Source organism: Lolium perenne, chromosome 5 (assembly GCF_019359855.2).
Source record: "Lolium perenne isolate Kyuss_39 chromosome 5, Kyuss_2.0, whole genome shotgun sequence".
In the NCBI taxonomy this organism is placed as follows: Eukaryota; Viridiplantae; Streptophyta; class Magnoliopsida; order Poales; family Poaceae; genus Lolium; species Lolium perenne.
In genome coordinates, this window is record NC_067248.2 from 140281991 (window position 1) to 140307680 (window position 25690).

The 25690-nt window shown below is 46.3% G+C and overlaps 3 long non-coding RNA genes across 5 annotated transcripts; 2 read left to right on the top strand and 1 right to left on the bottom strand.

Annotated features, from left to right (window-relative positions):
- Positions 1-1983: 1983 nt before the first annotated feature.
- Positions 1984-7991, bottom strand: LOC127300068 (uncharacterized). The gene is made up of 4 exons (XR_007850903.2): positions 7854-7991; positions 7423-7466; positions 2617-2766; positions 1984-2532 (listed from the first exon to the last, which is right to left on the bottom strand). It is a non-coding gene; the product is annotated as an uncharacterized lncRNA (long non-coding RNA).
- A 4-nt stretch (positions 7992-7995) lies between these two features.
- On the top strand, positions 7996-8529 carry LOC127300069 (uncharacterized). The gene is made up of 2 exons (XR_007850904.1): positions 7996-8134; positions 8253-8529. It is a non-coding gene; the product is annotated as an uncharacterized lncRNA (long non-coding RNA).
- Positions 8530-21966: 13437 nt separating this feature from the next.
- LOC127304834 (uncharacterized) lies at positions 21967-23763 on the top strand. Of its 3 annotated transcripts, none has more exons than XR_007853550.2 (3): positions 21967-22287; positions 22692-22977; positions 23365-23763. It is a non-coding gene; the product is annotated as an uncharacterized lncRNA (long non-coding RNA). The 3 variants fall into 3 exon arrangements; XR_007853551.2 differs by having other exon boundaries at positions 22698-22977; XR_007853549.2 differs by having other exon boundaries at positions 21967-22977.
- Positions 23764-25690: the final 1927 nt, after the last annotated feature.

The window sequence follows — 25690 nt, forward strand, 5'->3', positions numbered from 1 at the left end:
ACAATCAAATCCCAAGGACGAGGAATATTGAAAGTTTGAAAGTTTGAAGCATAGGAGTTGGGATGAGAGAAGAGACACATAGGATCTACTATGTTAGACTAAGCTAACCAATGCAGATTCAAACGGTTTGGGATTTTTCGCATGATAAACACACTTACCGTAGGACCAGGAATTCGACTTACGGTCCGGTAACCGTGGTATATTTGGCTCGGTAGACAAATCCCTGGCACTACGTACGTGTGCACACGTAGAATTCAGATGCCAGCGCGCGGTGAGCAATGGCTTCATGCTGGCAGTCCAGTCACAATTTTGCTCGGTTCAAACGAAGTCGATCTATCCGTATTGTTGAAGACATGCGGCGGAATACGTACGAGCATGCATGGAGTTGTGCAACCAAGCCCGCTAGCTAGCTCCAGCTTTGCTCGTCGTTTTGTCTGTACTATCAATGGCGAAGTTTAGCCGTGACGTACGTAACTACATATGATGTAATAGGTGGGATGGATAAATGGACATACGTGCTCTTCGACAAGCTCGGGTTCTCTTTGAAGAATGCGAATTGATCTCTTGATCGGGTACCCATGGTGGCAAGCGAGACCTACCCACCGATCCATCACCGTTCGATCTTAATTAGTGCCCAAAATGAACAGCGATCAGTTTTTTTCAAAAAAAGAAAAGACGAGCAGCTTTCGCTCGCATCCCCACGCCACCGCTAGAAGACCCGCCATGCGAAACCCTGGCGACGGCAATAGCCGGTAGGGTCCTCTTTCTAGCGACGGTGGCGCATGATTCGGTGGCAGTTTGGCGACGAGTTATTGTGGGGCACGATGGCGAGCACGACATGATGAAAATGGAGGAGACGCAACCTCCCCGCGGCGAAGGCGAGCCTACTGCCGCGACCGCGAGCTCCTAGCCCGTTCGTCGCCTATCTTAGTGGCCCTATAATTCAGGACTTGTGGCGGCGGGCTAGTGTGATGGCGCCTGAAGGCGCTGGCTGCTGGACACCATGGCGGTGCCGACAGTCGGAGATAGGCGATGACCGGCTCCATTCTCATCGTTGGCCCTCGTTCAGTGTTGGTCAGCCCCCCCCCCGCGTGATACGCAGGAATACGTGCCCAATTATGTAGCAAACTACTCCGTTGGCATCAAACTGCTTTACTACTAGATGAATATGCGCACTTCGCCGCGCCGTCTGCATTTCATTGTTGCATGGCCTGTTTTGTACGGTGTAACAGTGCATGTCACTCTTTTCTTTGTGTGGTGTGGAGCGGTGACTGTGGCATGACATGCGGGCTGCACGTGTGAATGGGGTCGTCGTTGTGCGGTGAGAACAACAATGAACAAACTTGTTAGCTCCCTCAATGATATCCAAAGAACCAAAACGCCATGGAAAGTGTAAATCAAAAATGAAGATGACAAAGGATCCCGATAATGTGGATGAGTATGGGGAATATATCGAGTGAGGGTGGGGACCACTGATACAAAGATAGCCTTCTTGTATACATAATACTATATTTGTCTAACCGTTGCCCTGAGATAACATGATTATATCAACTATAAAACTGCAAGGTGCCATAAGCACACTGAGAAACAACCCAACAAGATAGTAGATCACCCAAGTCCACAAATGTAACCGCTTGCAAGAAAAAAGTAAAGCCAAAGTTGGAAAAAAATATCTACTTGATTGCATAATTACTAATCTAAGACGCTACACCCTAAAAAGTTATCTATCTTTGAAAAAAGGGCACACAGTTAGTTGGTAGAAGAAACACTACAACATAGTATTGATCAGTCTCAAGAGTATATTAATCAAGAGAAGCTTATGAACCTACATTAGAAGAGTATTATAAAAAAAGCAAAATAATATATAAAGCATAGCCTAACATTGAGAATTCAGCTAGAGCTTTTGTTTATTGAGCGGAAATTTTCGTATTTATTGTTCATATAGGATTCAAAACGCATGGGATATCTCACTGCTGCAGGTAATCAGAAAGGAACAATAAGTAAACATACTCTTACAACATGACAAACAACGATTCAGCTCTCACAGACTAACTAACAAAAACAAACAGAAAAGATTCAGTGAAAGCTTTTGATTTTTTAACTGGGGAATTTCATTAATTAGCAACACTTTACAGAGATAGATCTGAACGGCAACAGTGCATGTTCTGAAAAAACAACTCTCATTGATCATAACCCAGATTCTGGAGAATAACTTAAGCCCTAAAAGCAATACTTCTATCAAGCATCCTAAGTGTCAGCCTAACCTGATGATACACTCGATAGTTGTGGCGCCTCGGAATGTGATAGATCCTCCTGTGACCGAATGATGAACTATTGAATATGGCTGCTAACTGGGGAGCGATCTCCCATTGACCTAGAGCTGATATGAAATCATTGGCTGCAGCAGCGGTAATATCACTCTATTGTCCATGAACCAATCTTCATCTTGGATGCATAGAATTGCTCCAATATGAGTTCCGAGTTGCAGCCCAAATGCTTTGGGTTGAAGTGCCAAAGAGACCTTCGGCGAGACTACAGAGACATGGAGTTGGGATCAGTGTGGAGTTACAAAGTTTTGGATGACAATTACCAAACCTATATGTGTTGTTTGTTGACCTCAGTTAAGCTTCCAGACTGCATCGACTTGTATAAGTGGGCATGCTAAAGTATTCAAAATTGAGCTGAGGCACCAGGTTGGATGAGTTCTTGGCGATCGCCAAGACTTGGGGCTGAAGGGGCTTGCAAGAGAGCCACTGTGACCTGAACCTGAAGCACAAATAAACAAAATTGTCACCATGAATTTTTCAGAAATTGCACTACCTGAATACTTTATAATTGATATGCAATGATGGCATGGAGCATTTATATGCTAATGTTTTTTCATAATTATAAGCTCACAAAAAGTGCCAAAAAGGGCAACAACTCATAAAACTCCTTCAGCCAAAAAAGGTCGATAGCTCACAAAAATCCATTAAAAAAATAATCTGAGCATACTATTCTAGTACTGAAACCTACAACCTAGACAACCATTGGAATCAAAGTTGGAAGTATAATATAACTGCTAACTGAACAATCAGAAGTTAAGTAGAAAAATAATTAATAAGTCACACAAATATGTCAGCGAGAGCACATGAGGACTATAGACCACACTTGTTTTTGCCAAGAAATACCAGATCAGATTCAATGTTGGAAGAAATCAGAATGACCAAATAAGCATGTGATATGCAGTAGATCTAGAAACCTATTGCACTCATCACGTGGTTATAAAATGAGAAAGAACCATCTCTCTAAACGAATCATCCATGTCTATATTTCTAAAAATAATAAAACTAATAAATCACCGAATCTCGTGGCACATATCAGATAATCTGACCTGGATCATTTTGATTCTTTTCTATGTTAGTTCAGTTGAAACGTCATAGTTCTGTCGAAAAATTGCAAAATAAAAAATATACTGCAGATTTCAGGGAAACAAATGCATGACAAAGTTTTTGTACAGAAACACTACCATAGAGGGTCACATCTCCTATGTATCGCATACAAAACCAATAAAAGAATCTCAATTCATACTACGTCAAGCATAAATCCATAAACACCTACTATATTGCACAACTATGACTCAATATTAATTGCCTCTCAACCCAAAAAAGCTACTGAACGCATAATGGGAAAGAGACCCAAATGGTTGGAGAGACCTTAGTAAGTCTAGATCACTCTGCAGAACTAAACCAGTGCATAATAAAATATTTCAATTTCAATATTTTAAATCACTGAATGTAACTCACGAAAATATAGGACGCAGATTACTGATACTGCACCGACATGATCCTTCAAAAGTTGTAACCACCAAATGCAACATTCAGTGTCACCACGACAAACAAGAGGACATCAGACTATTATAAAAGATAATAATGAAGTAATAAAAAATATAGGAATTTGTTTGTTTACCAAATAGAGTGTTCCGTAGTTGCACTAATTATCTTTCTTAGGTTGGTACTACCAATACTCCCTCCGTTCCTTTCTATAGTGCCTATAGATTTTTGGCATTTGTTTCAGAATATAAGGTTGTAGCTTGACTTTTTTTTAATTACACCCTCTCCTGTTCAGCTCCCACACAACATGCATGAGAAAAAATCCATATAAAATTGGAAACAATTAATTGAGATTCCTAATGCATGGCCCAACGATTCCTTAAAATTAGGCAGCAATGTTTTACTTTCCTTAATTGAACTTGGCTGCACATATATGGAGAATCAATAAGAGAGATTTGTGAGATTTGTTATGGTAAGTTAGGAAGATACGGATTTCCCAAATTTTACGTTGATCTCAAATCGTTCAGCTAGGGGGTCTTGTGTAAAAAATACTCTTGCGCTAATTTCTGTGCCAAAAAACTATAGGCACTATAGAATGGAACAGAGGGAGTATCATATTTTGAGTAATTGTTTGTATCCACATATAGGGAGAAATAAATCATTTAATCATCTAACAGAGAAATGTGTAGTGATTTCTTTGTCTCCCAACTAATATCTTACTTCAACAAATAGGAGCTGACCATGCCCTTATTGAAGTGTTTCAGAAGCATGGTCGTAACTTTCTTCATGCTAACTCATGCGAAAGTATACGCTTTCAAATATTAGAGAGCTAAGAGCGTACAAGTCATAACACTAATTCTTATTTTTTTTACTTTTCATATCATAATCGTATAAAACAAAAGAAAACACATACAGTAGCTTATATTGGGAGACCAGCAATAGGTTTATTATTTACTAATTGTATGATCGTGAGATGTTGCACAATTAGGAACTCTAACCCACAAACCTTTAAGATAATCTTTACTATTAGTTTGCAATAGGTGGTGTCCGTGCGTTGAAAAACCTTGGTACGTCAAAAAAAGCCAATCCGTCCGCCCGTGTTAGCGCTAAAGAAAACCGGAGTTAGTCATCGCGTTCAGCGTTAGCACAAAAAAAACCAGAAATAGCCATCTCCTTCCGCGTTAGCGCTGAACCGGAGATAGTCCTCACGAGTCACGAGTCACGCCTATATCTACTTGGTGGTTCCGAAAACAACTCCACCTCAATACGTATAGATCGAGCAGGACAAATCGACCACGATGTGAGATCGACCAAAGCGCTAAGATCGAGTACAACGGAACCCACGACCAACAAACGAAGAAGCAAGGCCGAGGTACCCCTCCACGCCGGCGACGCGAGGTGGCCCTGCTGCGGGACCGGCTCGAGCTTCTGCAGGCGTTCCTCCGCGACTCCGGCGGAAAACTTCAGACCGGCACCAACACCGGCGGGCTGAGCCGCCCCTACGTGGCCAGATTAAGCTGCAGCGCGTGGTGGCCCTGCTGCGGGACCGGCTCGGGCTTCTGCAGGCGTTCCTCCGCGACTCCGACGGAAAACTTCAGACCGGCACCAACACCGGCCGGCGGGCTGAGCCGCTCCTACGTGGCCAGGTCAAGCTGCAGCCCTGCCTTTTATACTTTGCTGGCACACCATGAATTCTGGCCCGATTTGATGGTTGATCGTCTCCACCTACCACCAGCCTGTCCGCCGTGTGGAAGCTCTACACAAGGCGCAGTAGGATTGCCGGCCATCCTGGAGCACGACATGCACCCCTTGGTGGCCAACTCGAGCACGCGGCAGCGGCATGCATCCCCGGTCTCCTCCAACCAGAGTGGCACGAAAACATGTACTAAGCCGTCATGACCTCCGACGAGTAGCGAGCCATGCATGGTGTTCAGCGAAAAACGATTTTGGATAGATCATCCCTAACAGATGCAAGACGCCAATACGTTGCGCACGGTTCTACGAGACGAATTCTCCCGGTGCAACCGAGCGCCGTCAAGGAGAGGCCACCGTCTCCGGAGCTGTCGGCTGTGTCGACCGGTTCGCCCTTGACATGACAGGGCTACGCCTCCTTGGCCCCAAACTTGAGTTACTTTGAGGTGTACCACGCTCCGAGCCTCCGACCCAAGCAAGGAATGGATCGCCCGTGTCATGAACCTCAAGGGAAGCGTCGCGTGCGCCGGCAGCGCGTCGACGCCGGTGCGGGGCTGAACTTCCAGACAATGTTCTATGGGCATGAGAAAACGATCCTGCAGCTAGCGGTGGGAGAGACCGGGGAGGATACCCTCAAATTTGGGGACGGCGACAAGCTGATGTGGATCAGGTTCCTGGAGATGCACCGGAATAAGTCTTTGTGCCTGTTGGGGCGACGCCAACAACCGGCTAGAGAAGCTGAAAACGATGATGCTTGAGAAGTAAGAGCATCAGAACATACAGATGCAGAAGCAACAACAAATTCAGATGCCGGTCAGGAACTGATTGGTGTCCACGCACGCCCAAGACCGGCTCGCTAGGCTTGGCCACGAAGATTTTGGATAGCTCTGATCGGGGCAAAGGAATCGCTAGAGAAAAAAACAGAATCGCTAGAGAAAAAACAGTGTGCAAAGAAATACAGTACTACTGAAGATAATTAAAAAGAAACATATATAGCCCCAGTTCCTTGGAAAATAGGAGTAATATATTTTTGCCGCAAGAAACAGGCTCTATTTTCACTTTGCTTTGGACATGCATTTTACCATAGAGAAGCGTCTCCGCGGCATGGATCTTTTCTTAACAAGCTTCAACTCCGATCAAAAATCAAGCAGGGGCAACAAATATGTACCAAAATTGCTAATTTTTGTTATTTTTTTTAGGCCTGTGTGGAAAGTTATCCGGTCAGTTTGTCCATACTTTTTCGAGGACACACAAAATCTGGTTGCTGCCCAAATTTTTCTGGCACTGCCACATGGCCTTCATTTAACACTTTCCACAAACAAGAAACTTTGAAAAAAAAAGAATACCATGTAGAAAAATAAGCAAGTTTCTGGTTATAGATTTTCAGTACTCAAATCGTTGTAAACTACTCCCTCCGTCTAAAAACAAGCGACTCTACTTTTACTAGATACGGATATATCTATAACTAAAATGTGACTAACTAAGACACCTATTTTTAAACGAGGGAAGTAAACATTTGCCATCTACATATTTTATTAATTATTAACACGAATTTATTATTTATATATATATGATGAATATAACATTTTCCATCGACAACATTATTATGATACTTCGCAATACTTATTTTGGTTTCAGTAATAATCTATTTATTGTTGTGTAAAATAATCTATTTATTATGAAGTATCACATTGTTTTTGGTTTTTGTAACAATTATTATGAAGGTTTCAGTGAACTAATTGGTGTCCCCGCACGCCAAATACTATTTATTGTTTTGTAAACTATTGTGTTGTATTGAGATTTATACATAACTAAATTCAATTCTATCATGTGTAAATTATGTCGCCGTAGCAACGCACGGGCTTTGTGCTAGTAATGTTAAATCTCTCAAAAAAGATGAAACCCCTGATTTACTTACCCTCACCATAAGCTGATGTCTAGCCCAATTTTCCGATGTTAGGCCTGAACGTCAACATGAGAAACGAACGTTAGTAGAAATAAATAGCACATATCTCTTGGATCAACCTGTCCTATTTAATCAGTAGTAAGATGGATGTACAGTCAAGTCTGGGATAAAAAATAAGAAATACACGAAGCTTACGTATGGTAACTAAACTGAACACAAATTTTATAAGTTTCAGCAATATATAAGTTATTTTCAGAAAATAGTGTGACCTGTGGATGGTAAGTACAATGTGGTACACCGATCTAGCTCAGCGTGCACCAAACCTATGCATTGGCTAGTACTACTCCATTACCTGAGAACAACTCAAAGAACGCAAAGATCGATAGTGTGCAATGTGGCGCTTGTGACTCAAGGAAGAAGGAGGTTACTCTGGGTGTACATACCGTTCTAACAATAGAGCGCTCCTCCATGGTACACGCCAGGCAGCCAGCCCAGGACGCGAAGAGCACCAGGCGTCGGTAGCGTGTCTCCCCCGTGGCTGCCTGCCGGCGACGCGCCTCCCCAGCAGCGGTGGCTCCTCCTCCGAGCGCTCCTCCATGGTACACGCCAAGCAGCCAGCCCAGGCCGGGAAGAACACCCGGCGCCGGCGGCGCACCTCCCTCGCGGCTACCTGCGAGCGACGCGCCTCCCCGGCAGCGGCGACTCCTCCGAGCGCTCCTCCATGGTACACACCCCCTTCATCCATTTTCCCTGTCGATCCCTCTCCTTCTCGTGCTCTTGAGTAGGGTCAAAACCCTAGCTTTTGGGGATTCTGTAGTACCGTGACTTATCAATTTGAGCAGGGACGGAACGGACGGCACGGTCTAAGGTAGGAGCGCGAGGCAGCTGTTCCCGCACAGGCCCACAAACCACTGGCCCACCAGCAGAAATCGTTGACCGCTGAAAACGCACCGGCAAAGCGCTGAGGATGCACCGATTGCAACAGGCTTACATGTTGTAAATAATTCAAGGATTACTTCAGTCTCCAAAAATACTGAAGTATTAAATATTGTTTGTTTGGATCTGATAAACATTGTGCTTTTTAAATTGAAGTATTATCTAAATTATAAGTTTTTTTTACGTATATTGAATAAGGAGCCATGATCCTTTTTTCTACAACTGAGAAAGGAGAAAAATTAAGTATTGCTTTGCCAAGCACTAAAATGCTATGGTATTGGTGTACTATGATTTTAGAAAAACTATGTTGCTATACTAGACCTAAAACATTTTGTAGAAAACAGAGTTTCAACTCGACTTCCGGGATGCTTCCTCCACCCAAAAAATGAATTCCGAATTCGGGAAATACCTCCCTTTGAGAACTCGACAGCATAAGGAATCTGGGCTTGTTAAGAGGCGCCAACCATGCTTTCCTAGGAGTGCCAAGTTGAAACTCTCTAGGTCTCTAAACCCCATTCCTCCTGAAATCTTCGGAGATGCGAGCTGTTCCCAACTAATCCAATGCATAGATCGACGATCCAGGGAACTACTCCACCAATACTTTGCCATATACGAGGAAATAATCCTGTACACCTTCTTTGTTAATTTGAAACATGTCATTGAGAAAGTGGGGATAGCCTGTATCACTGCTTTCAGAAAAACTTCCTTTCCAGCGCACGAAACCATCCGTTCAGATCCCCCATTAAGTTTACTTCGGATCCTTTCACCAATATGATCGAAAGTTCCACTTGTGATGCGACCAGTTGCGGTGGGTAAGCCAAGATAACGTTCATTGAACGCTTCCACCACAATGCCCAATGTATTCTTCAGTAAGTGCCGAGTACCCAGTGGAGTATTTGGACTGAAATAGATAGAGCTCTTCTCCCTATTGACACACTGCCCTGAACAATCACTATCACTAGTGGAAAACGGGGCAATAGGCCCGGTCCATTTGGGCCTTTAGACCCGGTTCCCGAACCGGGACCAACTAGGCGGGGCTAAAGGGGGTACCCTTTAGTCCCGGTTCAAAGATAAACCGGGCCTAAAGGCCTCGACACGTGGTGCGGCCAGGGAGCTCGCGGTAGAAGGGCTTTGGTCCCGGTTCGTGGTACGAACCGGGCCTATGTTTCTCTGCCGCGGCAGAGAATTGCTATTTCTCTGCCGCGGCACAGATTTGGGCTGTACCAGCGTTTCTCTGCCGCGGCAGAGTTTCAGCAATGCATATATATATCATTCAAGAAACCACAAAAAATCGTCATGAATATATATAGACATCGTCAACAGTACACGACATAGTCAACACAGTACACGTAATGCATGCATATTTACAATACAACATGTCCTGAACGAATATCCTCCGCCGTCACGATCTTCCGATAGTGCTCTCCACCTGGGGTAAGGACCTCGGTAATAAAGAATCCCGCGATTTCCTCTTGAATTGCTTTTATTTGATCCGCTGTTATGAGAGTGTCCCGCAGGCGTGTCATCTATATTTAAAAAAGGAGATCAATATATGAATGGAACTCAATACAATAGATGGTACTAATTAAGATTAATTGTGAAAATTTGTTATCGTACACGAGTGTGGTGTATTTGGGCATCCCCACCCTTGGGACAGGACATGCCACGCATGAAGGTGCAGACGTAGTATCCACATAAGTTATTCCCTTGTTCCTGCCTCATACACTTTACGAAAAAATAGTTCGATCAAACTAATAATCAAGCATCGTATTGAAAGTAAATATCATATATAAAGTTTCACGGACATAGCTATATATATAGTACTACTTACAGGGTAATCTCTAAATGTAAGCTCCGGTTTCCATTCACCCGGAACAGTATTGATGAACCGTTTTCAAGCCCTGCCCGGCAAAAAATAATGAGTAAATGAGTAATTGATTAGTTGATGATATCTTCGAATTAGAGCAGATGAAGATGCCAATACGAAATTGATTGAAACTACCTCTGGAGGATGGCAGCCATGTCCGCCCATTCCGCATATTCTTTACGTTTCGAGTCCATGACGTTTACGACTCCAAGGTGAAGATCAATGATTAGGAGAATAAAGTGGAAACTGCACAAGCATAGCTCAATGATTACGAGAATAAAGTGGAAGGTGCACAAGCATAATGTATGTTATATATAACACTCACTTGAAGTTGTAGGGAAAGAATATATCCTCTTTGTCTGCTTGCTTCTCTAAAAACATTACGATGTTGTCCTCTGTGTCCTTGGGGTACCGTCGAACCGTAACTTCATGAACTGTGTTTGGGTCTATGAACCCCAGCGGTAGGAGCTTGCCTCTTTTGTATTCCAGCTTCTTCATTCTGCATAATTAAATGTATAGCGTACACAAAGAATATAATGAGGATAATTGTTAGTGCAAATGAATGAGCTACAAACTTAATTACACAAATAAATCACTTACGAGAGTAGCAGCGATGACAGCTTTGTCGAGGCGTCTTGATTGACTAACTGAAACAGTTGTTCTCTCTCTAGGGTTGTCTCGTCTGCCCCCCGGCAGTTATGCTCATCTCTAAGATACACCGTGATGTAGCTTTCACATCTTCGACAGGCTTTCAGGTACCAGTCATGCAACCTTCGCATCTGAGTCCCTAGACGCGCGAGCTCGCCAGGTTTGACGAGATCAGATCCGTATCTATACTTGTTTACCACTTGAGCCGTTGGATAGTAATCTTCGTACTCAACTGATGCTCCCTGAGCTCTAGCCGCCCGTTCGATCATCGATGCCGTCTCTGGATCATGATATGGCTCCACGATGAAGTGGGGTGCGGCCTGAATGTCCTGCTGTCCAAGCTGGGCGACTTTTTTTGCTTCTTTGCTCGCTCTAGAGGACTGTCCAAGAGAGCGGTCATAATCAGCTCTCAGCTCAGGTCTCTTCATTCTCGTCTCGGCAAAGTGCTTCACTGTCTGCGGTGGAATAAACATCTTCTTCGGCGCAGTTGCAAGAAACGCCTTTTGCTCTTCAGTCTGCTCATGTGGCAACAACTCTGGAGTCTGTGCCCTCATTGGAGTTGATGATCTCTTCGGAGCTGTAGGAGGTGCCGCGGACCGCTTCCTCTTTTGCTTAGGTGGAAGCGGCGGAGTCTCCTGACGAGGAGGAGGAGGCGGCGGAGTATTTTCACGCGGAGGAGACTGGTCATGGATAGGGGAATCATCATCGCGCAGAGGAGAATCATCACGCGGAGGAGACTGCACAGGTGGCGGAGGAGGCGGAGGTGGCCTGCTTGTTGGCTTCTCACCTGGAAACACAATGTTCTCCTTCCGCCATTGCACGGTGGTTCTACGGGCTTCTCCCAGTTCTTTGATTTCCCCATCTTCACCTGCAGGGTGCTCAAGCACCAACCCCTCATACTCTCTCAACACTTCATCCACCATCACAACAGCAAAGTCGTCTTGGACCGGACGGCAATGGTAAGACCTTGTAGGTAAGAGGATGCCGACCGCCGCCTTGAAGGATAGGTTGAAAACTTTAACATGCAGCTCACAAGGACGGCTCTCAGTGAGATCATCCACGGGGGGGTAGCGAGGAGGCTCGACCACCTGGTCATCATCATCATCATTATCCACCTGCTGAGAGGAAGCCACGCTGCTTTTCCGGTGTGGTTGAGATTGCAGCGGGGCGATGGCATTGAGCAGTGCAGGATCTACAGCCTGCCCCCGAGCCATCTGAGATGTAAGTACTTGGGTTACCATGGTTAATTGGGCTTGCATGGTGCTCATACCCTCCTCTAAGTTAGCCAGGCGGTCTGTTTCCCTTGCCTTCCTCCTCTCATGGCTTTTATCAGGAAATCTCTTCCTTTCCGCAGGAAAGCCATACTTCCACTACCGCGTAAGGGGGCGCCGGCACAACATCCTCTATTTGGGGGGCGCCGGCACTACCGCGTAAGGGGGCGCCGGCGTACATCCTCTATTTGGGGGGCGCCGGCACTACCGCGTAAGGAGGCGCCGGCGTACATCTCTATTTGGGGGGCGCCGGCACTACCGCGTAAGGGGGCACCGCGCGGCGTACATCTCTATTTGGGGGGCGCCGGCGTACATCTCTATTTGGGGGGGCGCCGGCGTTTTTGCGCGCTAACTATTTTACACTAACACACTAACTATTGTTTTAACTAAAGTTCTAACTATTTTTCACTAACACACTAACTAAATATTTTACTAACTAATTTTACTAATTAATTTTCTAACTATATTGTTTTAACTAATTTTTCTAACTTAACAAACTAATCTAATTTTTCTAACTAATTAACAAACTAAACTAATTTTTCTAACTTAACAAACTAATCTAATTTTTCTAACTAATTAACAAACTAATCTAAAAAAAAAAGACTAAAAAAGAAAGAAAAAAAAAAGGCCGGGTGGCCGGCTGCCGGGGCTCTCACCTTGCTTGCCGGCGGAGAGGAGGCGCGCGGCGGTGGAGGAGAGAGGAGGCGGCGGCGGGCGCGTGGAGGAAGCAGCGGCGGGCGTGGAGGAGTGGCGGCGGAGAGCGCGCGGAGTGGCGGCCGGCGGCGGTCGAGGGCCCGCGGCCGCACGCGCGCGGGGGAGAAGAGGCGCGGGCGGTGGCGGTGACGCGGGCGGCGGGCGGCGGCGGTGACGCGGGCGGCGGGCGGCGGCGCGGCGGCGCGGCGGCAGCACGGTGGACGGCGACGGCGACGGCTACGGCGCGCGCGGCGATTGGGCGGCCTGGCGGCGTGCGCTCGTTCGTCTCCGCGGGATTGATCTCCGCGGAGACGAAGGAGTTGCAGTTATACCCCCCCCCCTTTGGACCCCGTGCGTGGTACAAACCGGGTCCAAAGCCTTTGGACCCGATTTGTAATACAAACCGGGACTAAAGGCCATTTTTGCTGCGTTTTCGCTGCGCGCGCAAAAAAGGCCTTTAGTCCCGGTTTGTAATACAAACCGGGTCCAAAGGCCACTTTTTTAAAAAAATTTCATTCCCGCCTTATTTCAAATGAAAAAAAGCCACCGCACTGCCACACGTGTCCACCGCCGTGTAGTGGCCACTGTCGCCACCGCCACCGCCTGGCCACCACCGTCACCGCCATGTACGGGCCACCGCCGTGTACTGCCCACCACCGCCACCGCCATGTACTGGCCACCACCGCCACCGCCACACGTGTCCCTTCCCCGTGCCACGTGTCGCCGCCGCTTCCACGTGCCTCGCCCCGCCGTCACCGCCATGTACGGGCCACCGCCGTGTACTGCCCACCACCGCCACCGCCGTGTACTGGCCACCGTCGGCACCGCCGTGTACTGCCCACCACCGCCACCGCCACCGCCTGGCCACCACCATCACCGCCATGTACGGGCCACCGCCGTGTACTGACCTTCCCCGTGCCACGTGTCGCCGCCGCTTCCACGTGCCTCGCCCCGCCGTCACCGCCATGTACGGGCCACCGCCGTGTACTGCCCACCACCGCCACCGCCGTGTACTGGCCACCGTCGGCACCGCCGTGTACTGCCCACCACCGCCACCGCCGTGTACTGGCCACCGTCGGCACCACCGTGTACTGCCCACCACCGCCACCGCCGTGTACTGGCCACCGTCGGCACCGCCGTGTACTGCCCACCACCGCCACCGCCACCGCCTGGCCACCACCGTCACCGCCATGTACGGGCCACCGCCGTGTACTGCCCACCACCGCCACCGCCACACGTGTCCCGTCCCCGTGCCACGTGTCGCCGCCGCTTCCACGTGCCTCGCCCCGCCGCCACCGCCGTGCGACGTGTAGATCCCGCTTCCACGTGCCACGCCCGCCGCTTCCCGCGCCACTGGCGCCGCCGCGGCCACGGGCCACGCCCCGCCGCTTCCCCGCGCCACCTGTCGCCAAACTTGCCGCGTCGCTGTGCTATAAAGCGCCGCGTGCGCGCGGAACCACACGTCGCCGTCGCCTCCGTTCATTCGTCGCCGGGATGCCGCCGCGCCGTCGCGGCTCGTCCGGTTTCCGTGGCGTCCGAGCGCGGCCGAACGGTAGGTTCTACGCCGAGATGCGTGCCGGTGGCTTCCGGCTCACCCTCGGCACGTACAACACCCCGGAGCTGACGGCGCGCGCTTACGACGCGGCCGCATGGCGATTTCGGCGGCCACGGTGCGACATGAACTTCCCAGACGTCGAATCGCTAGAGGAGGCGGAGTTCCTCGCGCCGACGCCGTGCCTCGTCGACGACGAGGACCGTCGCCGCCACCGCCAGGTGCAGCACCGGATCGCAATCGCCGAGCACGACGAGGAGTTGATGCGCCAGTGGAGGGCGCAGTTCCCCAACGACGTCGACAACACCGCCGCGTTCTTCGCTGACCTCCGGGCACAACGCAGGTCCAACAGGCGCCATCGTCGGGCCGTCGCCGTGTTCGAGCTCGATAACCCGAATACAACTTGGGCCGACAACGACCCTCGGTGGGACGACATTTGGACCGAGACAACCTCCGACGACGAGTAGATCGACTAGACTAGTTGTTTATCTATTTTATTGTATTTTCAATAAAGTCGTTGTGGCAGACGCTGATGATGAGAAAAGTTTCCCGCCAGATTACATGTGGAATTAAAGTACAGAACTCAACTAAAAATTAATTAAGATACATGGCCAGATAGTACTCGTGCCTAGCCCTATAGTACTCGTGCCTAGCTCAACTGAAAATTAATTAAGATACATGGCCAGATTCGATCGTTCGAGTCATTCAGTCATACTCGTGCCTAGCCCTATAGTACTCGCCACTGTAGTCGTCGTAGTCGCCGTCGTCATCGTCGCTGGCATCGGGGTCGCGGTAGTCAAACCTCGGCGGGAGAGCACGCGTGGGCTGGGACTGAGGGTAGCGCAGGCGGGGGCCACGGTGGGCCATGACGCCCTGGAGAGTTCGGTCGCGCCACCACAGCCGACGGCCGGCCTCGTTGAAGTTCGAAGGAGGCGGGCCGCCCTCCTCGTGCCTGGCGAGCGCCCTCTCACGCCGATTGATGAAGAAGCTCTCCCAAGTCGGGCTGTAGTCGGGATGCCACTGGGGATTCCTCCGCTGCCCGGCGTGAGCTCGAAGTAGTAGTGGTTCGTGATGGCCATCTCGCGCGCCACACCTAGAGGGACAGGAGGGACCGGTACCCCTCCGACGCTCAGCAACCAGCCGGTAGGGACGCGGTAGCCCGGCGGGCAGGGGTAGTTCGACGCGCAAAGCGCCTCCGCCTCCCGGAGGGTTAGAGATACGATGGAAGCCATGTGACCTGGTGATGAGGTTTGCAGATATGAGTCTAGATGTGATATGTAAATGGAGGCCAAGCCAACATATATATAGTGAAAAAATGGCGGGAGGACGGAGGCGGGAAGCAGTGGAAAGCGCGGGAAGAAAAATAGGCGGGAACGCAGTGGCGCCAAAAACTATCGGTGGGATAAGGACGTGTGGGTAACCTTTAGTCCCGGCTGGTGGGTACAACCGGGACTAAAGATCCTTTTTTGTGTCATCTAACAAAACTGTCGGTGGGATAAGGACGTGTGGGTAACCTTTAGTCCCGGCTGGTGGGTACAACCGGGACTAAAGATGTCGGCAGGATAAGAACGCATGGGTGGACGCACTGCTCGATGAGATAAAGCATGTAGCGCACGACGCACTGTCGAAGGAACAAGACAAAGTAGAAGAGGTGCCGTGCCTATAAAAGGAGCATCGATACGCCTTGCCAAGCCCCTGAACGACTACATCTCATCTAACAGTGTTGGGGAAAGGGTTGGGAAATCTCCCGTGGCGCATCTCCACTTTTAATATCTTACATACAGTTACATGATTACACAAAAATAAATGGGAAATTGATTGCCATGTTGAGATACTCATTTGTGCCATGAACATTCTTCAATTAACTTGATGATGGAGCATCTTCATCATTTAATTAATCTTCTTCGGCCATAACCATGGAGCATCTTCATCATTTAACTTGATGCTTGGATCAATGTTCACTCTGAAGGGTGGAATTTCATCAAACTGATTATAATATTCTGACATGTCTGTCTTGTCCTCCACTCCCACGATGTTTCTTTTTCCAGAAAGAACTATGTGGCGCTTTGGCTCATCGTTTGATGTATTTGTTTCCTTATGTTTCCTTTTTCTTGGTTTGGTAGACATATCCTTCACATAGAAAACCTGGGCCACATCCTTGGCTAGGACGAATGGTTCGTCTCTATACCCAAGATTGTTGAGATCCACTGTTGTCATTCCATACAACTTGTCTATGAACCCCGCCTCTGTTTTGTTGACCCATTTGCACCTAAACAAAGGGACCTTAAAAGAAGGTCCATAGTCAAGTTCCCATATATCCTCTATGTAACCATAATATGTGTCATTTGGGCCTTCATTCATTATTGCATCAAACCGGACACCACTGTTTTGGTTGGTGCTCTTTTATCTTGGGCGATCGTGTAAAATGTATTCCCATTTATCTCGTACCCTTGGAAAGTCACTACGATCGAAGATGGTGTCCGGGCCGGCAAGTACAACTGATCTTCAATATGTTTGTTATTCAGGAGATGTTTTTGCAACCAACCACCGAAAGTCGACATGTGTTCACGTCTAATCCAATCGTTCGATCGCCCGGGTTGGGAGCGTAGAAAGTTCTTGTGGTCACCGATATACGGAGCCACCAAGGTGGAACTTTGTAGGACTGTGTAGTGTGCTTGAGTCAAAGAAATCCCGTCCCTACATATCATTGATTTCCTTCCTAGCGTGCCTTTTCCACTTAGTCTCCCTTCATGCCGCGATTCAGGAACACCAATCGGCTTAAGGTCAGGAATAAAGTCAACACAGAATTCAATGACCTCCTCTGTTCCATAGCCCTTGGAGATGCTTCCTTACGGCCTAGCACGGTTATGAACATATTTCTTCAAGACTCCCATGAACCTCTCGAAGGGGAACATATTGTGTAGAAACACAGGACCGAGAATGGAAATCTCATCGACCAGGTGAACGAGGAGATGTGTCATAATATTGAAGAAGGATGGTGGGAACACCAGCTCAAAACTAACGAGACATTGGACCACATCAGTCCGCCACCTCTGTAGACTTTCTGGATTTATTACCTTCTGAGAAATTGCATTGAGGAATGCACATAGCTTCACAATGGGCAGTTGAACATTTTCCGGTAGAAGCCCCCTCAATGCAATCGGAAGCAACTGTGTCATTATCACGTGACAGTCATGAGACTTCAAGTTCTGGAATGTTTTCTTCTCCATATTTATTATTCCCTTTATATTGGAGGAGAAGCCAGACGGGACCTTGATACTGCTAAGACATTCAAAAAATATTTCCTTCTCTGCTTTTGTAAGAGCATAGCTAGATAAATGACGTCCTTTAACTCTCTCATGCAGCTTTTTGGGGTCTTTCCAACGTTGCTGGTCCTCCCGTGCTTCTGGTGTATCTTTTGTCTTCCCGTACACACCCAGAAAGCCTAGCAGGTTCACGCAAAGATTCTTCGTCACGTGCATCACATCGATTGAAGAGCGGTCCTCTAAGACTTCCCAATAGGGTAGATCCCAAAATATAGATTTCTTCTTCCACATGGGCGCGTGTCCGGCATCGTCATTCGGAATGCACCGTCCGCCAGACCCTTTCCAAATATTACATCTAGATCCTTGACCATACCAAATATATCAACACCATCACGATGGGGAGGCTTCCTCCGGTGATCAGCCTCACCGTTGTAATGCTTGCCTTTCTTTCTTACGGGATGGGTAAGCCTAAGAAATCGACGATGCCCCAGGTACACGACCTTCTGACCTTTTTCCAAATAATCACCTTCGAGCTCATGTAAACAGTGTGTGCATGCATTGTATCCCTTGTTTGACTGTCCTGAAATGTTACCAAGAGCAGGCCAGTCATTGATGGTTACGAAAAGCATCGCTCTTAGGTCAAATTCCTCCTGCTTGTGCTCGTCCCACACACATACACCTGCTAGGGACCACAGCTGTAGAAGTTCTTCGACTAATGGCTTCAGGTACACATCAATGTCGTTCCCGGGTTGCTTCGGGCCTTGTATGAGCACTGGCATCATAATGAACTTCCGCTTCATGCACAACCAAGGAGGAAGGTTATATATACAAAGAGTCACGAGGCCAGGTGCTATGGCTGCAGCTCTGCTCTCCAAAAGGATTCATGCCATCTGTACGAGACCAAACCGTAAGTTCCTTGCATCCTGTGCAAAGTTTGGGAACTCTCTATCGATTTTTCTCCATTGGGAGCCATCAGCAGGGTGCCTCAACATCACGTCTTTCTTACGGTCTTCTTTGTGCCATCGCAACAACCTAGCATGCTCTTTATTTTTGAACAAGCGTTTCAGCCGTGGTATTATAGGAGCATACCACATAACCTTGGCAGGAACCCTCTTCCTGGGGCGCTCGCCCTCAACATCACCAGGGTCATCTCGTCTGATCTTATACCGCAATGCAGTGCACACCGGACATGCATCCAAATTCTCGTACTCATCGCGGTAGAGGATGCAGTCATTAATGCATGCATGTATCTTTTGCACATCTAATCCTAGAGGGCAGACAATCTTCTTCGCTTCGTACGTACTGGCGGGCAATTCGTTACCCCTTGGAAGCTTCCTCTTAATTATTGTCAGCAACTTTCCAAATCCTGAGTCAGTGACACCGTTCTCTGCCTTCCATTGCAACAATTCCAGTGTCGCCTAGCTTTTTATGGCCATCTTCGCAAGTTGGGTATAACAATTTGTTGTGATCTTCTATCATCTTGTCGAAGGCCAACCTTTCCTTTTCAGTTTCACATTCTCTCCTTGCATCAGCAATGGCCCGGCCAAGATCATCATCAGCAGGCTCATCTGGTGCCTCTTGATCTTCTACTTCATTGTCTTCATTGCCTTCTGCAGTATCATCGTATTCAGGGAAATTGGGATAACCGTCATCATCCTCTTCCTCTTCGTCATTGTCTTCCATCATAACCCCTCTTTCTCCGTGCTTGGTCCAACAATAGTAACTGGGCATGAAACCGGATCGCAGAAGGTGGCTGTGAATGAGACTCGAGCGAGCGTAATTTACGGTATTCTTGCAGTCCACACATGGACAATACATGAAGCCACCATGTTTGTTTGCCTCCGCCACGGCCATAAAATTATCCAGGCCCGCAGTGAACTCGTCAAACCGTCGGTCAATGTACATCCATTGCCGATTCATCTGCATGATATAATTAAGCTGATCAAAACCATTACAGAACATCACGATGTATATATACACATGCATTTTATCAATTGCAGATGAAAAGGATAAAGTTGTTAACCTCGATGAAGAAGAAAAAAGCAAGTTAAGTGTGGCTTGATTTGTGTAAACTCAAGTGGCAAATCCTCTTAAGCATTTCATCGAACACCTCTTGTGCATGTGAAGAAGAGAGGAAAGCAACACACCCCTCTTGTGAAGATAGTGAAAAAATGGCTAAGTGTGGCTCACACTTGGGCAGGGGCAAGGTTATATAGCCAGGGGGGCCTTTGGACCCGGTTTGTCATACAAACCGGGACTAAAGGGTTCCCCAGGCTGACACGGCCTGCCGCGCCCAGCGGGTGGACCCTTTGGACCCGGTTTGTATGACAAACCGGGTCCAAAGGCCGCTACAGGACAGGCGCCAGCGGGTGGGGTCGTCCTGGGCAGAAACGAACCGGGTCCAATGGGGGCATTGGACCCGGTTTGGTTCAGCAGTGGGACATTTGCTTGGGACCAAAGGCCTCTTCTCCACTAGTGTATATATTCTCAAGATCTCATTTAACCGCTGGCAACTCTGCTCCTTCGCATTCATAAAGATGAGACTGTCATCTGCGAATAACAGGTGATTAATCCATGGAGACCGAATGCTCACTCTTATTCCTCTGTCAACATGTGCTCCCCCAAAAAGATTTAGTAGGGAGGTAAAACCCTCCCCACACAGCAGGAAAAGGTAAGGAGACATCGTATCACCTTGGCGAAGTCCACGCGATGGTGTGAAATATGGTAACAACTCACCATTCATCCGGACTGAAAAACGAACAGAAGTGACACACTTCATAATTAGGCGAACAAACCCAGCGCTGAACCCCAACTTCAACATAATAGCCTGAAGATAATGCCACTCTACACGGTCGTATGCCTTCATCATATCCAATTTGACAGCGCACACACAATTCTTCCCTTTCTTTCTTTTTCTCATCGCATGCACACTCTCATGAGCAATTATAACATTATCGATAATAAGTCTGCCTGGAACAAACGCACTTTGTTCCTCACTAACAATATGATCCAGCCACATCCTTGTCCTATTCGCAATACATTTTGCTGCAATCTTGTACAGAACAGAACATAGGGATATTGGTCGATACTGTGAAATTTTCTGTGGGTGTCGTACCTTGGGTATTAACGTGATAGAAGTGTCATTCATCCCCAATGGAAATTCTCCACCATTCAGAAAACTCAGAACAGCAGATACTATGTCATCTTCAAATCCTCAATTGTACAATTTCAGCCCCTCATGTTGGTAATTTCTCAGAAATTCACTCTATTATTATTCTTTGCCGGAAACTGTGGCTAGTCGATAAATTTTATTAAAATCATTACTAGGGTTTGGGCACGATATGTCACTTGGACAAATTTTGAAGTCTCATATGAACTATTTCTTTTTATCAATGTAGTCATATTATGAAAAAGTTTGTTCTAAAAAAAGCAGCATCATGAGATGGTCCGGAGGACATCAGTTTCAAAGAGGGAATATGTATGATCCAGGCAAGAGAAAATTGATTGAACATTAGTAGTATCTTAATTTAAAAGAAGTGGCAAGAAGGAAACTCGGGATGAGTTATTTGTTTGGCGACCATGATAGCAAGAAGGAAAATAGCTACGAGTTATTTGTTTTGAATGGTTGGAATAAATAGAATATGAAGACGAGGCTATGTGGAGAAAGAAGAAAGGAAGAAAAATCACCAATGATCACGTGTTTAAGTACTGCATGGGTTTGAGGAATTGAATGTGCTAAAAGAGTCAAAGGTACGTATTGTGAATAATTTAGCTACTTGAGTATTAGAATGTGCTAAAAGTGCTCAAGGCAGGGAAGAACATGCAGCACCATGACGATGCCTCCAAAGGCTCGGTTGTGTCGTTCCCTCCTTAGGGGCACCGCCAGGTGGTTGTTTTTGAGTCCTAGGTGTGCTAGTTGGAGTCGGTGCTTGCCACTCAGAGTGTGGGCTCCGGTGGCACTAAGTACACCACCGCCGACGCTTATTTGTCAACATGTCGTACGGTTTTGTTTACTGCTGCTCGCCGACATTATGCTCTAATTCACATACGTGGTACTTGTTACTTGTTCTTCTTCTTGAACTGTGCTTGCTCTCCATTGACAAGTTCATCCGCAAAATAATGCACATCACTCTGGATTAGTTGGGGCACGACTTGTATGAGATCTGGGCATCACCTGCGATCAAAGGATCGAGTATTCTGGACCATTAGATGTGAAACATGTGGTACAGATTCGATTCCATGGAGTCGGTGGAACATTTTACAAATAAGACCCCGTTTTTCTCTGAAATAGTAACAAGTGCGCTGTACCCGCCCATTTCCACCATGTTTCTTTCGAACCCTAGTTCCCAAATACGAGAAGCCGACAGCGGCGACGGCGGCTCTAAATCCTGTACCAGTCTGTCCCCATCCGGTGCCGACGTGTATCGAGGGAGACGGCGACGATCCTCCTCTCACGCCTTCTCTCTTGTGGCGGCAATGGAGTCCTAGCAACGGTGCCTACACCCTACAGCTCGTCAAGCCAACTTGGGATGGAGCCGACGGAGTACTTTGATGGGGGAGACATGAATGGGGACTCGAAGGCGCCTGTTTCTGTCACCAGATGTTGCCACGTCCTCAATTGGATCTGCCCGATAGCCTTTACAGGTACTTCTATTTCGGATTGCCCCCATGTTCTGTAGTATTATTCTAATTTCAGATATTTGCTCCCTCACTAATGGCAATATGAAAGTCAAAAAGAACAAGTGGGCATAGTTCTTTCCTGGTCTTCAGCGGAAGTGATTAATGAATTTCCTAGCTGATTGTGTTGTAGTGCAATAAACCACAGTTGATTGCTGAACATGCCCCTTTCATGTCCAAAAAATTTGCCACTCCATTCCTGAACAAGTAGGTTCCTAGATCTCTATGCTTACAATGTTTTGATGCATAACACTTTGTGCAAAAAGAATTTGTTCTGAAGATCCGGCGGAATTTGTTCTAGTTTCCAGTACACTTTCATATCGGACAAGAGTTGTTTGAAATAGTACATTATTTCTCTCTTGTCACCAAAGTTGCAGATACACAATGACAATTGACAACGTTGAGTGATGCAAGAAGGAACTCCGAGCCAGTGGAATGTCGCCATTGAGCTGAAGCAGAATGGCATGCCTGCGGAAAGTCACTATTTCAGTTGTATGAGTCGTGTTTTTGCACTAATTTTGATACATCACTTTCTTCCTGTCTCAATTCCAGCTCGAATGATGTACTGATGAGAACTAACAAGAAGATTGGTGAAAACAATGGAGGACTGAATGAGTCATGTTCAATTCTAAGTATCGTGTTCCTCAAAATTTATGAGTAAGCATTAGTCTGTTCAACATAATATCTGTTATATTTGTAGTTTTGTAATTACTGGGATGGTGTTCCATGGTTATGAGTTATGACCAGTGGTCCTTGGAGAATTATATAGCTGACAGCTTCTCAGTCCAGAGCAACAATTTTGCACTTACTAATTTTGAATTGTTCCGTATGATGAACTAAATTATAGAAACTTTATACTTTATCAAGCTTTAGAACCTTGACCTGCTGTTCTATGTGGTATAGTGGCATTATAAAAGGTTGCAGATGTTTGATGTTTATCACAACATACTTCCTCTTTCATTTTTCTTATTGAGGTTTCTTGTTTGTTTAATGACATTACAAACTGCTGGTTAGTTGGTTCTGACAGTTTACTTGGTGTTGCAGTTGTGTAGCCTGAAAAGGTAGATGCTGGAGTTTTTGGATTACTTCTGAGGAGATCCTTTCTCAGTTGAAATATGGGAGGAGTTTTGTAGCGTCTGCTGTACAAGCGTCACAAAGACTGACAATGTATAGGCTAGTTAGTAAGATCAGTTCCTATCATATGCCAAAGGACAGAGATCTGTGGGCACCTGGGATTTGTCTTCTCATAGCTATGGTTTGTTATGTACCTTAGATCTGTCGAATTCAAAACTCCTGGACCAGAAACACTGACAACAAGATTGGCGCATATTGGCACCGTGTTCGCACTTGTGACCATGTATTATGATTTTTTGTTTATCCAGATGTATCTCTGTATGTATGTGATAATTGATATGGTGAATGGAACAATACTGGGTTCTTGTGCGTAAAGGAGAGACATAACTGAGATGAGCATTCACATTTCATGTCTTTCTGAGCATTCAAATACTGAGCCTTGAATGACATGTATGAGAGACTGCCTGATCTTAGTTTTAATGTACAATTGAATGTATGAGTAATGCCAAACTTCCTCAAAATCCAATTCATATGCGTGCTGAAGCAGTTTCAATAATAATGTGATAGCAACAGCTACCGGAGCGATTTGTTGTATTAGTCTCTTGCAAAAAAATTCTATAGCAAAGTCTGTTCCGGGGGTTTCAGATAACCATGTTTAGCAGTACAGTTTGATGCCCACTTAAAAGGCTGACCACTAGTTAACAACTAGAGTAGCATATCAGAAATAGATAAGAGTTCGTCTCAGGAACACAATTGACTGTTTCAGATCTAGAACTAAATTAATGAACATCCAGGAAATTGTGTCCTAGAAGAGGAACAAAATAATTCAATAAACACAGTGGAAGTTCACTAAAAGACTTAAGTGATTAAGCTATGCAGAAACTCTTTTGTTTCTTCCCACTGTTAACACTTCAATCTATACCAGCTAATAAATCAACAGAGAATCGCGCAACTGAATTTAGAACATATGCACAAACAGAGTTATAAGAGAATGCATAGGTGGACTAAATAATCACATAAAATGCATCGATTACTATGTCCATTGAACCAATATTTTCATCTCATTACATAGTGCAGAGCTGCCAAGCAGCGCCATTCAACAATAGCTTATATAGAGCGATTTAAAGCTCCAAAAGACAAACAATACTTAATTTTTTCTTCGGACACTTGCAGCTGTCATGTAATGCTTCCTTGCATGTGACACATCCTGGAATTCACTAAGAGGAAGCATCTTCGAATTAATCTCAGAATAAAAGTTGGCATCACTTAATTTTGTCATTCCCAAGCTACTGTCTGTTTCTGCAAAAAAAAAAAAAGACCGAGCTGAAGCAGACATGTTTACCATAAAGAACCAGACATATTAGCACTATTAACGCCAAATAGTCACCTCAGATAGTTGGTACGGTACACAGATTGGCCGGGCATTGAAGGATTGGCGAAAGGTTGCACTAGTCCTCTCCATATAGACTTTTTCATGACATTAAAATCCAATGGACCTTTTCTCCTTTCCTATCATTCAGGCCCTCCTGTAACACATAAAAATTCATATGTGTATATTACATGTATTTGTTCCTTCCATAAAGGAACTAAAATCAGAATGCAGCTGAGCATGGAGATTTTTCCATGAGCAGTAACAATTATTGACATAAAAAAATTAGGAGAATCACAATAAAAGAAACCAGATACGAATTGTTGAAATCCAAGCTCGGCAAATTCCTAAATTTTGATCGATTACATGCTAGCAGCCTGCCACATCGACTATTTGGGGGAAGGAAATCAAAGATAACAAAAAAAAAAGACCTTGTCGGGCTGTAAGAGAGATGAATGAGCAGCTTCTCATCACTGCCATACCAACAAACTGCCTAAGAAATTACACAAAGTTGGCTTGGTGTATACTTAGAAACTTGATTTGCGGGCTGCCCATTTTGCATCCTTACTTATAGAAAAGACCGGAGCACCAAGGCAGTAGAAGTGCCAGGTAAGGGAGGACAGTTGGGTTGGGTAAGGAAGTATAGTTGGCCCAGATCGGCACATCAAATTGGTTAATTCCCGAGCTTTATTCCAAAGACAAGAGAGATAAGGCCAACAAGAGCATGGCTATTTGATTTGACACGCATTAATGATTTACTAGCATCACCTTATACTAGAAATATTTCGATGTCACCAGATGAAATGGAACATCTAACATGAAGTAGTCAACAAGCCTAATTCATAAAAATCTTCTCCTTTCTATTGTGCTATGGGCAATAGCTGGAGTTCAAATGTGCGACATGGCAAGAACTGGATCCGATCTAAA